General features: G+C 37.4%; 1 protein-coding gene across 4 annotated transcripts in view; it reads left to right on the top strand.

Moving 5' to 3' along the window:
* Positions 1–20,932, top strand: part of LOC115214470 (tektin-3) — a 59,457-nt gene that overhangs the window by 16,993 nt on the left and 21,532 nt on the right. The window contains exon 1 of one of the 4 annotated variants that reach the window (XM_036504918.1): positions 7,801–8,211. The exons of the other annotated variants lie outside the window; for them this stretch is intronic. The gene's annotated coding sequence lies outside the window, so the exon portion shown is untranslated. Of the gene's footprint in view, positions 1–7,800; positions 8,212–20,932 lie in introns of those variants that run through there. 4 annotated transcript variants of the gene reach the window in all.

Here is a 20,932-nt window from a genome sequence, read left to right as displayed (position 1 = left end):
CTTGCAAGCTACATGATGACCTTACTAGAGCAGATGCTATGGAAAAAGTACTCTGTGCATTCTGTAAAGTGGTTGATATTGGGAAGGGTATAAATCATGTCAAAACCCTCCAGCCTGTTGCATCCTATTAAACCATCCAAGCCTTGGCAGCATGAAAGACACATCTTAAAAGATGATGATGATGAAAGTGATTTTTAAAAGCTTCCATTTTCACAATGAGTTAAAAAGATCCACTTCCAAGTAAGGTAATATTTCCCCATGGCCAAAGATGTTTTCACAGAAGAATGAAAACAAAAGACTCTGCTTGTATGATGGCAAGGCATATTTAGAAATATAATGCAAAATCAAGACAAGGAGACAAAACACACATCCATGCACACACACATGATGGGCTTCTTTCAGTTTCCACCTACCAAATCCACTGACAAGGCTTTGATCAGCCTGGGGCTGAAGATGAATCTTGAGTGAAGTAGCTTTATGCAAAGAGATGAGAAGGAGGCAGAGCAGGTTTGTTGCCATAGAGGGGCATCATAGCTACTCACATTTTAGAATGGAGGGTGGGGGTGACTGGAGTGGAGTAAAAAAAAAATTCTTAAAACTAGGCAGAGCATGAGTAAATTATATATATGCAAAGGAAAAATGCAACTAAATCAAAAAGACCTTTCAATTTTTCTTTATTATATGATCTATACCTTGGATTGTTGTGGACATTCTTGATTCAGGAAGTTGTCCCATTTCAATCACTTTAATTTTGCTTTTTTCTAACACAGACTCTTTAATGACTGTGGAAATCAGATTTGTTTGAAACATTTAATAACATTCTCTGTTTGGGATTATTAGAGTTTTTCATTGATCGTGGCCAGCCTTCTCTTTCTTATCTGCCATCTTTGGTGCTCCTTGTCTTTTCTGTTATCCTCAAAGAATTTGCAGCCTATACACTAGAGATTTCTTCATTGCTCCCTATCCTCTGTGGTAGTCTCAAACTCCTTTGGTTGGATGCTGCAGAATGTGAAATTCTGCTTCACGATGTCTCTGAATCTCATTTGTGCTTTTCCATGGTGATATTTTCCTATTACCAGTTTAGAATAAAAGATGGCCTTTGGTAGACAATCATTGTTCATCCTTTCAACATGGCTGATGATCATCACCTCATTGCTTGTTCAAGAACATAGATTACTGATGTAAAAATAACAGTGTTTAATTTGATTTCTGCAACCTGCTATAGAACATACCTTACCTCTGCCTTTTACTTTTTTCAGTCATTAGACAGTGGCTTTGAAGAATTTTTAGTTGAATGAAAGGATCCCAGTACTTATTCTTTTTTTTAAGCCTGGTACTTATTCTATCAGTCTCTTTTGCCAAACCACTAAGTTATAGGGATGTAAACACAGACACATACACACATACATGCACACATGTATGTGCACACACATGCACACACGCGTGCGCGCGCACACACACACACACACACACACATATATGATGAGATTGTTTCAGTTTCTGTCTACCAAATCTACTTGCAATGTTTTGGTTGGCTCATGGCTACAACAAAAGACACTTGCCCAAAGTTCCATGCAGTAAGACTGACCCTGGAGCCATATGATTGAGAAGCAAACTTCTACATTATTTACAGTGGATGGATAGGTGTCCTCACCTTGTTTGTTGTTAACACAACATTTCGACTGATGTACACTCAAGTCTTCATCAGGCGTTCTGGTGGAATTTCAAACCCAACCCTTTATTTGATTAATGGGGTACACTGTTCTCATTCCTAAGGTATGTTGCTGATATTATTTTTCTGTTGATATTATTTTTCAAGTCCCTGCCTGGGACTGAACTTAGAATCTGAGGGTTAGTAGCCCATGCTCTTATCCACTACTAACCCTCGGATTCTAAGTTCAATCCCAGGCAGGGACTTGAAAAATAACATCAACAGAAAATAACACCAACAACATACCTTAGGAATGAGAACAAATAAAGGGTTGGGTTTGAAATTCCACCAGAACACCTGATGAGGGCCGGAGAGTACATCAGCTGAAATGTTGTGATAACAACAAACAAGATGAGAACACCATTCCATCCATTGTAAATAATGTACATAATTCCTCATCTCAAAAATATAGAATAATATTAAGCAAACTTCTTACCACACAGCCAAGAATGTTTTTAGCCAACTCTGTATAGTTCAACAATGTAATATTATATCTACATACAGAGGTGCAGCCGTGGCTGTGCATTTGAGAAGTTTGCTTCCCAACCACATGATACCTTGGACAAGTGTCTTTTGTAATCCTAGAACACACAAAAGAAAGATTATACAATAGGGATCCTAAAGTATCAGACATCATTACAGAAAGAAGAGATCATTTTACTGCACAGTGCTGGCAAAGTAAGGAGAAACTCGTTAGTGATACCCTGTTTTGGATAACTTGAAATGGTTGCAACCACACTGGTTGTCCTGCAAAGAAATATGTCAGTCCAGTCAGTTAGCAGGTGACATTGGATGTTACTGAGAGAAAGTATCTCATGCCAAGGAAGACAGAGATAGAATATTTTCCTTAAAGATTTTTATGACAGCAGTTTATCTGTGGTTGTGATTTTCCTGAGATTAAACAACAAGGTCAATCACATGTTCAGGTCAAATTAGACAGGATGCATAAAAAGAAAAGAAAACACAATACCTCATTCAAAAATTAAAGTATTCGCAAAAGAATCAGAAAATATCAACTAGATTATGGCTGGGATATAACAATTTACTCAAAGCAGCCATCTCCAGCTTCCACCATGGCTGTAAGACTGCTCTGAAACTTGCCACATGCATTCCTCAGTGTGTTCCTGGGAAAATCTTTGTACATTTCATTTATCTTGGCCACCAGCTTGGCCTTAATGTTTCAGTTGGTGTCTTTCTCACATGTGTACCCCACATAGTAATCCATGGGATTACAATTCAGGGGATAGAAATTGGGGCTGGCAAAGTTGTAGAAATTCTCTGACAATCACTACTAACTCTTTCTAGAAGTATGGCAATAAGCTGAATCTTGCTACTATACATATAGCCTTCCAACAGCAACCCTCTCCAGCCAGGGTTTGGACACAGTCTCCAACAGCTTCATAAAGCTGTCTGAATTGAGCCTAAAGTCCTGTTCAAAGATGTTGGATGAATTCTGGTATGTGGACAATCAGAATGCCTGCGGGTTCCTTCATGCAGGCCATGGCTTTCATAGTCTCTGTTGCAGCTGTCCATGCCACATCTTACAGACTTTACAGAGCATTGAACAGCAATCATGATGTTACCATTTTGATACCCAGCATGAATCATCATGACACATATCTTTTTTCCAATATTCAGATGGATTCAAGCCCTCCATGTCAGGTAATTTTTTCTCAACTATAACTTTAGTGTTTATGCTCTTCCAGTGCCATTGACTGTTCACCAATACATAAGGCTGTTCCTGACCCCCCCCCAAAAAAAAAACAGAAACATAAAAAAATCATCAAATTCAGCTCAAACACTCTGTATAGCCCCAAATACATAACTACATATATAACACTCACACATAGATACATACAAATACACACATGTACATACATATACACAAAAATACACACATACAAATCCACAAACGCACACACATACAAATCTACACATTACACGTAAATAAAGTACTTACAACTCCATCAGTTTCAACAGTAAGTATCCAGTTATTTAATCAACTGAATTGTCTGCTTATTGAATTAGTTGAGGGCCTGGGAAGATTGGACACAACAAGGATGATGAGAGTGTAGGATGACGTCAGCAGCTGGGGAGCTGACCGGAACTGTGACCGGAACTGGGGTTGACCGCAAGGGGCAGCCGTCAGGTGCGCACAGCGAGCAGCAATTTCTGCCTTTCAAACGAGGGTCGTCGGCGTGTTAAGACGGGTGAACACGTTGCTAAGGTTGGGTGAAGCAGCTGCTATCTTTAGCGTTTGGGTCGGGCTGTGTCGAAGGATCCGTTACCACTCGGCCTATACGCTGCTCTGAACAAGCGACGCACCTTCCACCGATCAAGCATAACCCTTAATGCTTCCGACAAGAGAAATCAATGGGATAGGAATGTCTGAATGGCAGGGGGCAGCCAGCTCTAAGGAACAGAGGCCATTATAGTAGCAGGAGTTTGCATATTATTAATCACACAAGAAATTGTATGGTATGACACAAATGAATGGAAATTGTGTCAACCCTTTAGCATTCAGATTACTTTGTCAAATGCAATACTTATTTATTCACATTTAAAAAAAAATTATCATGCATTACCTTGTAGCTTTGAGATTTCAAATATGTAATTGTTTATTTTTAGAATGACATTACAGGTTAGGTGTGAGAGGTCAGATCTGGCCAGTTTGAATATTAAGTGGATGGAATATTTGGGCCGGATATGCCCAGTTTAAATGCTAGAGGGTTAAAATAGCATCACAGAGCTGGTTAGCTTACTGTTCTGCATCACTTGCAACGGAAGTATTAAGCTATTAGGAAAGTGTTGAAGCATAAATCGCCATCCACTTGATGCATGAAAACAAGCAAACACAAATCATTATACAATTTTCTCGAGCATTACAGCACATACAATATTGGGTTATATTACAACTAACCACACTTCATTACACTGAAAGTAAAAAAAGAAAAAAAACGATATGATAGAAGATAATGTATGCAATATTTTAAACCTGTCACAATCGAATGTATTCAATAGACCATATCTACTCCATAAATTGGTTAAGTACTATACTGCTGCTGCCACTACCACCACCACCACTACTACTACTACTACTACTACTACTACTACAGTTACCACTACTACTACTTCCACTCCCACTTCCACTACCATCACCACTATTTCATAGCACTACCACTACCACCTCCATCATTATCATCACCACCACCACTATCACTACCATCACCTCTACTATCATCACCACTTCTACAACTATAACTTCTACCACCATCACTACTACTACTACTACCACTACTACTACTCTGGTGAGGAACATTATGATTAGAAGATAAAGAAGATACTCCTGTTTCGACAATCATTCCTTATCTGTCACATTGTGATGATAATGAAGAAATCATCACCACCATGATTCCTATTTAAGGTTTTGCTTCAGTGCAAAAGATAAAAGTACAATATTAATTTATGAGTACAAGAGAACCAATGACTAGATCAATAGCATATCATTATTTTCTTTTATTGGATACAATCACTGGATAGTGGCCATGCTGGGTACCAAATTCAAGGGTTTTGGCTGACCATATCATGTTGTTTTCTCAGTCTTTGGTTGATGAACCACCAAGTTACATGGCATGAAAGGATAAAACGTAACAGACATGAATGCACACACATGATCACATTGATATGCTCAACAATAGCCTGTTTTTTTTCTTGAAACAAATTTTAATTCTATCTTTCACACACACACACACACACACACTCTCTCTCTCTCTCTCTCAACAGCAATAACAACTCATTATTATAGTGAAAATGTTTTTTTAAAGTCGAGTTGTATTGTCTATATGTTGAAAAACATACAGAAACACACACACACATAAATACACAAACAGCAAAACTGGTAACAGTGTGTATATATTTACATACAGTTTTTTTTCTAGGTCTGTGTTGTGTTGACAGACTTGCACTTAAAAATCCTGATGGTTTTAATCAATACCCGTTAGTTACTATGGTGATAACACTATCTATCTAACTAAGTCTGTCAGTCTATCACACATATATTCTTTCTCTCACTGTATTTGTCTCTCAACAATTTTTCTCCTTGCTTCCCTCCTAAATAGTCGTTGTGACAAGAATTATCTCCCCTGTTGATACACTCCTCTCTTTCCACATAGATGTTATGGACGGACATCAGCTTCTTTTTTATAATATAAGATTTGATTAAGGCAGTGAGCTGGCAGAATCGGTAGCCCACTGAGCTCAAATTCCGCCGAGGCCAACTTTGCCGTTCATCCTTTAGGGGGTCAATAAATTAAGCACCAGTCAAGTACTGGAATTGATGAGATTGACTGTTTTGCCTCCTAAAAAGAACAAAAAAAATCAGGCCTTGTGCCTATAGTAGAAAGGAGGAGAAAAGATTATACCTACACCTGCATTTGTTTTAATATTAACAATGAAAAAAAATCCACTTTTTTCGTAAACAATTTTGGGCCTGAATTTGCACTCCCTATGCAAATTTCATTCCCAGGTTACTGCTTCTACGTTCTGAGTTCAAATTTCATCGAGGTAGATTTTGCTTTTCATTCTTTCGAGGTCAATAAAATAAGTACCATTCACACACTGGGATTGATTTAATAGACTTGGCCCCTCCCCCAAACTGCTGGCCTTGTACTAAAATTTGAAACCAATATAAGATTTTAAAAAAGATGGCGAATTCTACCTCAGACTAGGGCCACTGAACATTCCACACAAAACTGTCACTCTCCTCACCATTTTACTTCTTATTTAACAGACTTATGTCGTATTCAATAAAGGTTACCAATCTCGAATACGGCAGAAAATGTATTCACCTCAATAGACGTCATTGATTGGTTGAAATTGCCGAAATGTAAGAAATTAAACAACAAATAGCTTACAAACTACAGACTTTTCTCAAGAATGCCAAGAGAAAAATGTTTTATGTAACACACTACCAGTATACGAAGTTTAAAAGTGTTTAGTTACAAAGAAATTATTTTTAAAATCTGCGGGTCAAAGTGAAAAGATCCTAAATCCTTCTCAATTTGTCTCCAATAACTATGAACTACTTTCATAATATTATCTAGCATGTTGAATTATAGATTTCTATAATGTTCGTTGTTTCATGAACTTTTTTCCATGGCATCGATTGTACAATGAGGGTTAAATTAAATATATGAAAACTCAAATAACTATTAGTGCAAGCATTCTTGTTGGTGAGCTGGCAGAATCGCTAACGGCAATTTTTCCGGCTTCACGTTCTGAGTTCAAATTCCGCCGAGGTCGATCTTGCCGTTCATGCTTTCGGAATCGATGAAATAAGTACCATATGAGCACTCGAGTCGATTTAATCAATTCCAACAAATTTCAGTCCTCGTGCCTGCCTATTGTAGAAAGAATTCTTGTCTTCACATGCAGCTTACTTAATACTGTGAACTACCAACGGTTAATTATTTATAAAAGCCCAAACTAAATAGACTTTATTAATTGTGACACTCGCTAAATATAACAATGTGGTTTCAGCAAAATCAAAATCGCAAAAAGGGATGAGGCGGGGTTTGATTGTTGCGAACGTGACATCCGAAAGTTTACGTTTGTAAGTAAGGTTCATTTCAACTTCCAACCACAGACCCAACTAGTAGAATGCTGTTATTATTTGTTTCCCGACATAGTCAACTGTAGTATTGTTCATGTTTAAAATTGATGCGACAATCATTCTTGTGCAAATTCACGATATAAAAGGCTATTTTAATGTCACATATTAAACATGTTTGTTAAAAAGGTGGGATTGTTTAACATGTTGTGTAGGTCGCTCTGTGGGATATTTGAGTAATGTTCTGCTTAAATGGCTTACAGAAGATTCTGACTCATCGAAGAACAATAACTAACAACATCGGCTTTGGTGAATTCATGTTGTTGACGCCATTACAACACTTGACAACTGAGCTGCATTATTTCCCATATTGAAGGCGGCAAGCTGGCAGAATCATTAGCACACCGGACAAAATGCTTAGCGGCGTTTCGTTCTGAGTTCTAATTCTGCTGAGGTCGACTTGGCCTTTCACGGTCGGTGAAATAAATACCCACTGGGGTCGATATAATCAACTAAACTCCATTCCAAAATTTCAGGCCTTGTTTCTATTAGTATTTCACAGATTTAAGTTTTTAGACCGCTTTATTTATGTCATCGTTAACTCTAAGATCGTTAAACAAATTCCACCCAAATCACTTTGAGTGACAGTCTGTGTATTTTTTGGCGGAATGGATGGCTTTCATAAAAAACTGGTTCGTTGAAGGACAATAACTAACGACGTCAACATCGATGAATTTGACACCATTCCAATCTGCACGTGATAAGCGAAGCGGAATTATTCCACAGATTTAAATTCGTGGAGCGCTTCAGACCAGCGTTAAAACTCTGTCTCAGATCGTTTTACAAGCTTTACCAAAATCACTTTTGGCATGATTAATGAGTCGACATTTGGGTGAGTTTCTCAAGTTTTTCTTTTTTTTTTCATTGTCCTTCAGTGAAATGAAGACTGTAAATGGATATTGTATTTTATGACTGTTTCTTGTGTTTCTGTATTGGTTTCATTTGTTGCTGATGATTTTCTAGGAATTGTAATTATAATGCAAACAAAATTTACTCACACTGTGAAGGCAAGCAAAATATATTTATGTATTAGCTGAACATATATAAAAGATATACAGAATTACATTTGAAAAAAGATTCATACACGTCAATATTCATCCTTAGATATCAGAAGGATCAGAAATGCAACAAAAACTCAAATTATCTAGATCAAATGAAAGCGGATCATGGTATGAAGTTAATGAAGCTCAACTATAATAGATCTAAAAATTCAAACATAAAATATTCCTATAGTTTCTCCACAATCTGCTGGGGTTAGCTCTTCATTGATATATTTACACACCATGCAGTTGAATAGAAGAAATTACTGAAATTAGTCATTAATCAATTTTGCCCCCAAATTTGCTCAGAGTCGTGAATAAGCTTTGTAACATTTATTATTGAAAAGTAAAACGTAAGGTTGCAGATTCGTTTGAGCGTCGGAAAGAATGCTGAAGAAAGAGAAGTTTGGCTAATAACAGTTTCGATAGTTCTCAACCAGGATCCATATAACATTTTCTTGTTAAAATTTATCTGCAGTAAATTGGCTCTATTTCTGCAACACGCAAAATACTTTGTTAACAAAGTACACCGGCACGAAAAGATCGACCTTTTCTTTGCCCTTTTTTAAAATTCTTTCAGCAGATTCCTATGTTTTCGATGACGGAGATTCTGAATATGCCAAAAACTATGTTTACAACATTTTCAATTTATCCCCTCTTCACCCCGAACTTTTAAATTTTAACTTTTCTTCGAATTTTTTTTTTCAATATACGTGGGAAAATATGGAGATTAACAATATGAAAAAAAAAAAGAAAATATTTCAAATTTTCTATGAGGAAACTCCCAAATTGATTCATACACCCCTCGCCATCTCATCCCGCTGTCTAAAAGTGAAAATAAAAGGCTACTAAATGTGGGAGAGCTGTCCTAATGTGAACATAATTGAGGGTCCAGCTATTCTTCTTGGAAGCAGTTAAGAATAAGACTGTGAAAGCCCTTTGTCCATCAGGAATTATTTCTAAAGTGCGGCCAATCTGGAGCATCGCCTCGACGGGCTTTAGTCGAACGAAACGACCCCTTATTTTTGAAGCCTAGTACTTATTCTACTCCCCTTTTTTTTGTTTCTTTGGTGAACCGCTAAGTTATGGGGATGTAAACACCGCAACATTAGTCAAATAATGGATTGGGTTCGAAATTCTACCAGAACACTCGATGATGGCTGGAGAGTACATCAGCCGAAATGTCGTGATAACAACAAACACGATGAGGACACCTATCTCTCCATTGTAAATAATGTACAGCAACAGCGGTTATAAGCAGTGACAGGGTGTCAAACACAAAGACACATACATACATACATTCATGCATACATGCATACATACATGCATACACACACACACGCACGCACGCACGCACACACACTTACGCACGCCGACTTCGGAGTTAAGAAGCACCAAGTTGGAATTTCTTCGTTTTGACGGAGATTTTTCAGATTTCTTTTCACAGTGCCCTTGGAAATGATCTGGAGTATCTGTTTTACAAAAAACTTATCTTCCATTCTCGGGAGCGATTGTGGGCACCATGCACTTAAAATTCAGGCATAACTACAGATTTCTGCCCCACCGACTTTGGATAATCATGATTTTCAGCAAAAAATAATATTTTTTGATGAAAATTTCTAGGAATATGTGTCATATCATGTAGATTCTGAATATACAAACTTTTTTTTTGTTGGGGAGCATAAACATATTGAATATCGTGTTTGCTTCTATCAGGACCGTTTACCTTTAAAACGAAAAAGCAAAACCGATGTATACGACATGTAAAACATATTTCGGTGTAATGTCTCTGTCCATTCGCACTCGCACACACAAACAATTCATTTTCCCTTTTAGACAGCGGGATGAGGTGGTGAGGGCGTGTATGAATCAACTTTGGAGTTTACTCATAGAAAATTTGAAATCAATTATTTTTTCCATATTGTTAATCTCCGTATTTGGCGTAACTTCGGTATACGTACCGGAAGTACCAGATACATTTCAAGAAAGTGTTTTATATATATATATATATATATATATACATATATGAGGGGTGGGAGAAAAAGGTTTCTGTTATCTTCACAAATGTAAACAAAGTCACTTACGGTGCGTATACCGAAGGATCACCCCATATTTTTTCCACGTAGATTGAAAAAAAAAAAAAACTCGAAAAAGTTGAAATTAAAAGATTTGGGGCGGAGCGGGGGAATTGAAAATTTTGAAAACAGTTTTGGCATATTCAGAATCTAGGTCATCGAAAACAAAGTAATACGCTGAAAAAATTTCAAGAAGGAAAAAAAAGGTTGATTTTTTTTTCGTGCCGGTGTACTTGTAAACATTAACCAAATACTTTAATTTCTTTTATACAATTCCTAATAATATTTAATTATTAAAATATAACAGGGTTTTTAAAACCTCAAATGGCTGTAGGGGGTCCATCTGAGTAAAATAGGAATCAAAGGGGGTCTACAGGTAAAAAAAAAAACGGTTGAGAAACACTAATTTATTTCAAAGCCGCATATATATATGACTAAATCCTGAAATGACAAAGCCATCCCCTATTCGTCTTCCCCCAACACTTGTGCTACATTAAATTCAGTCCCTCACCTACACCTTCCCTCTCACTCTCCTATATAGTCATGCAACCGCTGTCCACTCCACCCCAGTTCACTCCACTCACTTCTACTCATCTTGTACCATAGGTAAATGACAGCTTCTGTTACCTTGATGTGTCAGCAGTGGTGGTGGTGTTCTGAAAGTATAAAGAATGGAATGATAATTTCTAAGGAGTTATCTGCTGGCATTCATCTGTAAAAGCCATGCCAAAAGTGACAGTGAAGCTTGGTGCAGTCTTTTGGCTTGTTAGCTCCTGTTAAACTGTCCAATCCATGCCAGCCTGGAAAACGGACGTTAAATGATGATGATGATGAGATATGTGTGTGTTTGTGTCTCCTTGTCTTGATATTGCATAGCTGTTATAAATGGATGTTCATTTATGATATTCTGTAAAAATATCTGGTCTTAGGGAAATATTACCTTGCTTGGAAAAAGGTGAGAGTTAGCAACAGGAAGGGCATCTTGCCATAGAAAGTCTACCTCAAACTCCATCCAGCCCATACAGACTTGGAAAAGGGGAGGTTAAAGTAATAATCCTTTCTATTAAAGGCACAAGGCCTGAAACTTTGGGGGAGAGAACTAGTCGATTACATCGACCCCAGTATGCAACTGGTACTTAATTTATTGACCCTGCAAGGATGAAAGGCAAAGTCAACCTTCATGGAATTAGAACTCAGAATGTAAAGACAGATGAAATACCACTAAGCATTCCGTCTGGCATGCTAACAATTCTGCTAGCTTGCCACCTTAAGGAGGTTAAAGTAATGATGATGATGATGTATGCATCCAATACGTCTATATATACAGATAAAATCAGAGTAAATGCCTGAGTAAGCACTGAACTTACTGAACTTTGTAGATGTTGGAATGGATGGCATGAGCGGAGGGTAACGATCACACTGACTGTTTCCATATGACTTGTTCGTACAGGAATATCAAACCTATTCTATGTTGTGACTACACTATATTCACTTGAAACTACTTGTCTGGATACAATCAAGTGAATAATTGATTTTCTTACTCATTACAATTTTTTAAACTTATTAATTAGTCACAGGTAGCAGAAGTGGTGCCCCTGATTTATACTAGCCAGCCCAAGCTGGTGAGATGAAGCCAGTCAGATGTTGAGCTTGAATTTGGGTAGGTTAATGCCTGTAGGAAACAATGTGGGGAAAGAGGGTATTCTGGAAGATTGGTGTTTGGACAGATGTGTTAAATACAAGGGATTCAGGGGTAGTGAAACATAGTAAGGAGGATTATATGAGGAAAGACTATGGAGCAGGACCCTTAACAGGGCTGTTGAAGCATTTCCAAAAGTGATAGTTACAGTAGTGGTAGTGATGGAGGCAGAGGTGAAGATGCTGGTGTTGATAATGGTGAATGACAAAAGATACATGAGTTGAGGAGAGAGATTTAAGAACATTCATTTAGGTTATGGGTTCAAGTCTAGCCATATAAACTTTCCTCTGTTATGAAAATAAGGATGTAATACAACATTTCAAGATTTATTAAAGTTTTACTAACATAGTTGTACAACAGCATAATAATATTGGTTTCAAAGTTTGTGCAAGGCCAGCAATTTTGAGGGAGAGGGTAAGTTGATTACATCGACCCCAGTAATCAACTGATACTTATTTTATTGACACCAAATTGTATATTTCATGGTCCTCTATAAACTTCTAACTATCTGTGGATTTTTTGCAGCTACTGCTATTTTCTTAAATTTTTTGTTAACAAATGTGTATATATTTGTGTATGTGACTTCAAGGCATATATTTGTACTTTGTCTATTGAACTTGGGTAAAGGCCCCCCCCCCTGTTATTGTATTAAAGCTGATGGAAATGCAGCTTCATTATAGCATTGAATGAAATAACTTATTTGCTTCACCTCTCAATGTTGTGAGCTGAAAATTTCCTGGGGTCAAATTTGCCTTTCATTTTTATGGAGGTTGATAGAATAAGGTGTCAGTTCAGGTTAGTGCATTTGTAGAAATTGTTCAAGTGTTGGATGAAATACTTTACAATATTATTTCTGGGCACTTTATATTCCAAGTGCCCAGACGTAGAAGACTTACGTAGATCTAACCAGTGGCATGAAATCCACCTTTGTATTCTCTTATAGAAAATCCCATTAGAAGCACAGAAGTGCTTTTCAAGGCAGTCAGTGGTGGGTAGGGTGGTGTGGAGGATCATACACTGACCTGATAACCTCAAGGAAGGAAAAAAATGTAATAAATGTATTTCAGTTGCTTTCATGGCAAATAAATAATTCTTATTTTTGGTACAAGGCCAGCAAATGTAAGGGAAGGGGTCAAGTTGATTACATTGGCCCTACTACTTGACTGATAGTCAGGTAGTCGGGTAGTTTGAAAAATTAGTATTCATATCATCATTTAGTATGAGAACCAAGAAATTTCATAAAAGTTAAATTAAAACTATTGTATGCATGCCACTTCCATAAGGTCAACAATGTTTTGGGTTGGGATTAGTCACTTACTTTGACCCCACTACTTGACTGATACTTTATTTTATCAACCTTGAAAGGCAAAGTTAACCTTGGCTTTCTAATAATCATCATGAACATTAGTAATAGCAATAGTGTTCTCTCAGAAACCTTTTATCTTTTACTTGTTTCAGTCATTGGACTGTGGCCATGCTGGTGCACTGCTTTGAAAATTTTAGTTGAACAAATTAACTTCAATTTTTTTTTTAAGGCCTGGTACTTATTTTCTTGGTGCCTTTTGTCAAACTGCTAAATTATGGGATGTAAAAAAAAAAAACCAACACTAGTTGTGAAGCAGTATTGGGACATGGACACACACGCACACATACACACACAATGGATCTTTCAGTTCTTATCTACAAAATCTACACACAAGGCTTTGGTTGACCTGAGTCTAAAGTAGAAGACAATTACCTAATGTGCTGCGCAGTGGGGCTGAACTCAAGTCATGCTGGGGAAGTAAACTTCTGAACCACACAGCTATGCTTGCACTTAAAAGTAATCCGGTTTCATCAATGTACTACAACTCTCAATGTACCACCTGTTAAGCAGATGGGATAATCACTATACCATGGAACCACTAAATTTTTTCTTTTTACGAAACATTAATCTCAGCATCAGTCTGTTTAATATAGATTAGTTAAATGAGCATTTCATATGTTGTGGCTGCTGGGTTTATTTTCTACTTTTTTGTCCTATTAACAATCAGACCCTCAAAGGTAATTAATTATTTATGATTAAGCCACCTTCTGTGGAGAAACTCAATAAGAGACATTCCTGAATGCAACATTTTGTTTACAAACAGCATTAATGATTCATTGATGGTATTCTCATCACAAATCAAACCCAAACAAAAAACAAACATTAAACTGTAGTCATCTCTTGCTTTTAATTGTGTGTGCTTGTGGATGCGTGTATATATGTATATATGTGTGTGTATGTACACACACCACACACACACCACACACACACACACACACACACACACACACACACACACACACACACATATATATATATATATACACACACATACATGCACACACAGAGGGCAAGAGAAAAAAATCAAAGACAGGAGTAAATGAGAGTAGTTGTGGGAGGAATTCATCATCATCATTTAACATCAGCTTTCCATGCTGGTATGGGTTGAACTTATATGAAGTTAAATAAGAAATTTGTTTTCTTTAAATTTTATTTCAAGGTAATAAATATTTTTTCTCATTTTGTTCAAGCAGCAATACATATGATAAAAGTCAAATTATAATTAATGTAGTTATGCTGTATTTCCTGATATTACCCATGGTGACAAGAGAGTGGACTTTGTGGAAGATGGACAGGGGCAATAAGTACTGGGAATATATGGGGGATTGAGATTCTCAAATGTCAAGGAGGATCCCTTGGCGCTAGTAGTTAGCTTCTGTTACCTAGGTGACATAATTAGCAGTGGAGGAGGATGTTCTGTGATCATAGTTGCAAGAATTAGAACAGGATAGAGAAGATTCTAAGAGCTATTATCTCTGTTGGTAACAACAAGCCTCTCTCTTAAAGGGCAAACTAGATTGTAGGATGCTGTGTATAAACAGCAGTGTTACACGGTAGTGATATGTGAGTGTGTATGCAGAGGATATCGAAGACTAGAAAGGGATGAAGCTAACATGCTCCACTGGATCTTGGTGTATACAAATGATGGAGTCCAAATATGCTGAGAAAAACTGGAACTGGGAAGATGTTGGACAAAGTTAAGACTGGCTTCATAATGTTGAGCTCCATGCAAGAGATAACAGATTGCCATCCTTGTCACTAAGAGGGTATTGAATAGTCAAGAGGGAGTAGCAGATGGTGACTTTGCAGCTCTTTGTATTCATTAAAATTACACACTCAATGAAGCATGCTTGCTTCATTTCTTTCTGTTTTCATAAACCTAAATTCAAGTCCCATTTCTCACTGCCATGCAGCTTTGCATTTCTCACACAAGATCCTACAATCTACATTTCACTCTGGATGAGCAGCTCTTTATTGCTGGCAAGGGTTATAATTCCCCAGAACTTGTTTCACCCAGTTCTTACTCTAAATACTATATTATCATCATCATTTAACATCTGCGTTCCATGCTGGCATGGGTTGGATCATGTGTGTGTGTGATGAAGGTGTAAGGTAATGCACATGCACTCAGCTATGAGTGCATTGCATCTTATAGCAGAAACAGCTGTAAGCTAATGAAGTTCAAGACAATTACTTATTCCCTTGTCATTTATTTAATTTCTTATTACTGCTCTATACTCAACTGACGCCTTGTTCTGAAGCATATGTATATTGAGTCCTAACACCAGCTTCTCAGTATCACAATGCATAAGCAAAATAATAATATACATACATATACATACATACCCACAAGTGGACTCTTTTTAAATACATACACGTGTGTGTATGTATGTATATGTATATATAACGGGAAGCTTATGAAAATAAACAAAAGACAAAGGCAGGTGGAGTACAAACAAACAATTGTATTAGTATGGTGCTCAGGAATAGAAATAAAACAAGTCTTTTACGTTTCGAGCCTACGCTCTTCAACAAAAAGATACACAGAAAAGAAACAAGGAGAGAAAAAAAATGCGTGCAGGAGCTAACAATTTAACATGGCGGTCTATATGTATATATATATTGATGTAATTATTATATATTAATTTTATGTATGTGCATTTGCGTGTACTTGTGTGCATATTTCAAATTTACAATTAGTTTTCCATCTGGCTACCCATATGAACTGAAATGAACCTTGAGTAAACAGAATTTTTTTTTGTTTTATGTAATCAATATTGATTTCATTGATTAAATACGTAACCATCATGTTCTTCTGAAACTGAACATTATGGACTGTACTTGCAGAAAACACATAACAATACAAACCAAAGAAATATAAAAAATACTGAAACTAAAACCAAGTTTGTCTGGCTACTTCAGTGAATCATAGCTGCACCTAGAAACGTAGGAACATGGGTTTTCAGGTTCTAGATTGTGATGTGTGCCATCTCCTGCTACTTGGGAGACCAATTATTGGGGGTTTGGATTAAAAAAAAGAGGAGGTGGGGGTGAGTGGAGATGGAAATAGAAGAGTGGTTAACAGAGAGAGAGAGTTACAAAATGATAAAGAGTGCCTGTATGTGTAGAAGAAAGTGGGAAGTCATTCTTACATCAGACTCTAGTTAGAGTATTTATTTCAGTGTGAGTCTGTTTGTATACACAAGTTGCTAACATTGTTCAGTCAACATCCACTTTCCCATGCTTGTATGGGTCTGATGGAATTTAGAGAAGCATTTTTTTGATTGGATGCCTTTCCTGTTGCCAATCCTCACCTATTTCCAAGTAAGGTAATATTTCTCCATAGTCAGGAACGTTTTCACAAAATATTGGAATTAAATGATACCACTTGTATGAGAGTGGTCCTCATTTACAATTGTCACACAGTGTCAAGACAAGGTAACACAAATATGCACACACACATATAAAATGCATGCACACTCACTAACACACACATACATCCAAAATACACGCACATACACATGATGGGCGTCTTTCAGATTTTTCCTACCAAATCCATTCACAAGGCTACAACTTCTTGTTGGCCCAAGGTCCCACACAGTGAGACTGAACCAGAAATCATGTGGTTTGGAAGGAAACATCTTAACCACACAGATATGAGTGTATGGTCTATGTTTGTATGTATACATGTGTATATGTATGTGTATATGTGTGTGTGTGTGCATGTATGTGTTACCTTTTTAATTATTTGAATATCTATATTAATGGGGCTGGTTTTTAATGAAACTAAACTCCTTTGTTGGAATTTAGATTACAACAATGATGAAGAATTACATGTTGAATTTTAATAGTCTTCTATATTTTAAACTCTTCTTATTTCTTTATTGCCCACAAGGGGCTAAACATAGAGGGGACAAAGAAGGACAGACAAAGGGATTAAGTTGATTACATCGACCCCACTGCGTAACTGGTACCTAATTTATCGAAACCGAAAGGATGAAAGGCAAAGTCGACCTCAGTTGAATCTGAACTCAGAGTGTAATGGCGGACGAAATACCTATTTCTTTATTACCCACAAGGGGCTAAACACAGAGGGGACAAACAAGGACAGACATAGGTATTAAGTCGATTACATCGACCCCAGTGCGTAACTGGTACTTAATTTATCGACCTCGAAAGGATGAAAGGCAAAGTCGACCTCGGCGGAATTTGAACTCAGAACATAACGGCAGACGAAATACCGCTAATCATTTCGCCCGGCGTGCTAATGTGTCTGCCAAGCATTTTGCCTGGCGTGCTAACGTTTCTGCCAACTCGCTGCCTATATTTTAAACTCTTCTGCTTACAAATTGTATTTTCAAAGTGTGTGTTAGCTGGTTACTTTCTTTGCCTGAAAATCTCAGCTTTTTGAATTTATTAACAATGCTGTTAATAATGTATCCAGTCACACCAATAATGATGGGTACAAATCTAAATCTGAATAGAACTACATTTTGAAGCAGATTTGATGATTTTTCTACCTCAAAGAACTATATTAGGTCTGTTATGGTCTGTGCATGCCATAGGTTTGAATGAATATATTCCACCAATATTCCTTGTACTGGTGCTTATTCATGTAGTCATTAATAGAGGCTTTTCTTTATCCCAAGTAATGTTTTCTATAAATGGCTTGATATATTGTTTTAGCAACAGCATGATGAAGCATTGGAAGGTTATACCTTAATGACATTTTTGACCAGCATTTCTTATCACCATGTCTTAGTATCTCCCACAGAAAGGTTACAAAATTAACATTTTTTATTGTATCTTGGAGAATTAAGTACTTTACTGTCCTTTTTGTTGAATAGACATTTTTGTTACTATTTTCAGCTCTTATATTGCATCATTATCATCATCACTGTTTAAAAGTCTACTTTTCCATGCCTGCATGGGTCATACAGAACTAGTGGAGGCAGATTTTCTATGGTTAGATGTCCTTCCTGTGACCAACCTTCACTTGCTAATCTCCATTTCTGTCACTGTGCATCTCTTTCTCTACGCTCTCCTACCATGCACATCATCTCTCTATTTTCTGATCTATCTACAGGTTTATTATAATGTTGCTCTCCACTTTACCTGTACTTCCACTTGTCACCTCCTTCCAGAGCCACCCCCATTACTTTCATCTTCTCACACTGATATTTACCTCCAGCTCTAACTATCTGTCACTCTTATACTTTGATGAACTTAACTGTCCACCCACCCTTCTCAGTGTCTGTTCCTCTTTTCTCTTATACCCATCTTATATCTTGAGGGTTTGTGCTGACACCTTGTCACCATCATCTTTATCTTCTTTGTAACTATTCCCACTCTTATATAATGAAGGGTAGCCATGTATCTATATAGCAAGACACAAGTGCCTGTTCCTCTATCATACTTAAATCCCTCAAAACCTAGCATAAAGCCATCTCCTTCTTTACTATACCCCCCACTAAATCACAATATCTTTTCTTTGTCTTGCAAGTTACTTGTGCTAGTGTCATGAAAAAACACCTAGTACACTGAAAAGTGGTTGGCACTAGAAAGGGCATCAAACCATAGAAACCATGCCAGAAATCAAATTTATGAGTTGTGGCTCCCAACCTACTCGATAATAATGATGATGATCGTTATTCCTGAATATAGTAATATTATTGTTATTATTGGCCTAGTGGTTAGGGTATTGTGTTCATGATCACGAAATTGTGGTTTCAGTTCTTAAACTGTGTGATGTGTTGTGTTCTTGAGCAAAACACTTCGTCTCATGTTGCTCTGTGATCACTTCAGTACCTGACATGTGGTACACCGTGCACCTGTTCAAGCAATGTCAATTTGATGGAGGAAGTGAGATAATGTACAGCAGATACATTTGATCACTGTAAACAAACCATTCGTGCAGGTTGTTTGCCAAAAACTGAACACTCTTATGTTGTCTTCAGTGAGAAAGGCCGTCATTGTTATTTCATAATGTTTGATTTAACCCCATGCGTATGTCAGCTGTGTATATCAGCAGTACAAATGTGTGTATGAATATGTGTACGTTAGTGCCTACTGTATATGTGTACACGTTTAGAATGAATGTATGTATGAGTGTGTGTGCATATGGATTATTAGAGAACATGAGTATGTGCATTCTTGTGTATGTATGAATGTGTGCATGTTTGTCTGGAAGAACATGAATGCATGCATGTATTTTTATCTAGGGCGTATGTATGTATGTATATATATATATATGTATATATATATATATATATATATATATGCATTATCATCATAGATTAATGTCCATTTTCCATGCTAGCATGGGTTGGATGGTTTGACAGGAGTTGGCCAGCTTGGGCACTGTCCAGACTCCAGTTGTCTGTTTGGACATGGTTTCTGTGGCTAGATGACCTTCCTAACATATGCTTTTGATATTTGTGTGTTTGAGCATGATGAGTGTATGCTAGTGTGGTTGCAACAGCATTGCTGGGTGGGGGGAGTGGCATTAAATTGAAGTTGGTAGTGTTAGTGGGGAGAAAGAAAGCGAAGAAAAGCATACATATGTAGCTGTGTTTGTGTGTGCGTGCGCACACCTATATAGATGAATGTTGGAGGTTACAGGAGATGCATAAGGTTGGGAGGTCAGCCTGTGGTCTGCACAGGCATTGGTTGTTAGGAGGAACCCTGCCCTTGATTATGGGGCAGCCAATATTAAGGTGGTGTAGCTGGATTGTTTGGCGGCCAGTGGTTTGAAGTTCACCAGGAGGGTATAGCTCTGATGGCAGCAATAAGATAGTTTGTATTTCCTGTTGCTAGATACTGCAGGTTAGTGGAGAATATACAGTCTTACACAGAGACAGAGCTGGCAATTGTGGGTGCCCAGTGTATAAGATGGGGCCCTGCTGATGGTGGTCTATTCAATGTTGGGGGTTTCATTCCAGAGGAAATGAGACAAAGAGGCAGAATTATCTCTATCCCTGCATCTAAGTGAATGCATATGCTGCATGTACCTTCCCTTGAAATCATTGGCCATCATTCCTGTGTAGTGCCCTGTGGTGTCGTTGGATAGTGTGAGGTTGACTCTGTACATTATGGCTGTTCAGAGGCAGGATCCTCTTAGAGGGCAGCTGGTAGGGTTTCAGCAATTGCAGGTTGGATTTGGAGGTTTTGTGGGTGCATGTTTGGATCTATTTATTGTAACTTGCAATGTTAGAAGTGATATTGTCTGAACAGGAGTAGCTCTCCTTGACATTATGTAGGTTGAAAAGTTCATAGTACTTATGGCCCCTGGGGAAATGCTTCTTGAAGTTCCTAGCTATGTTGGTGGAAACTTCTTGGGTAAATGGTTGGGTTGAACTAGATTATCTTTCTCT

Source organism: Octopus sinensis, linkage group LG7 (genome assembly GCF_006345805.1).
Source record: "Octopus sinensis linkage group LG7, ASM634580v1, whole genome shotgun sequence".
Classification (NCBI taxonomy): domain Eukaryota; kingdom Metazoa; phylum Mollusca; class Cephalopoda; order Octopoda; family Octopodidae; genus Octopus; species Octopus sinensis.
This window is presented reverse-complemented; position numbering and strand designations above follow the sequence as displayed.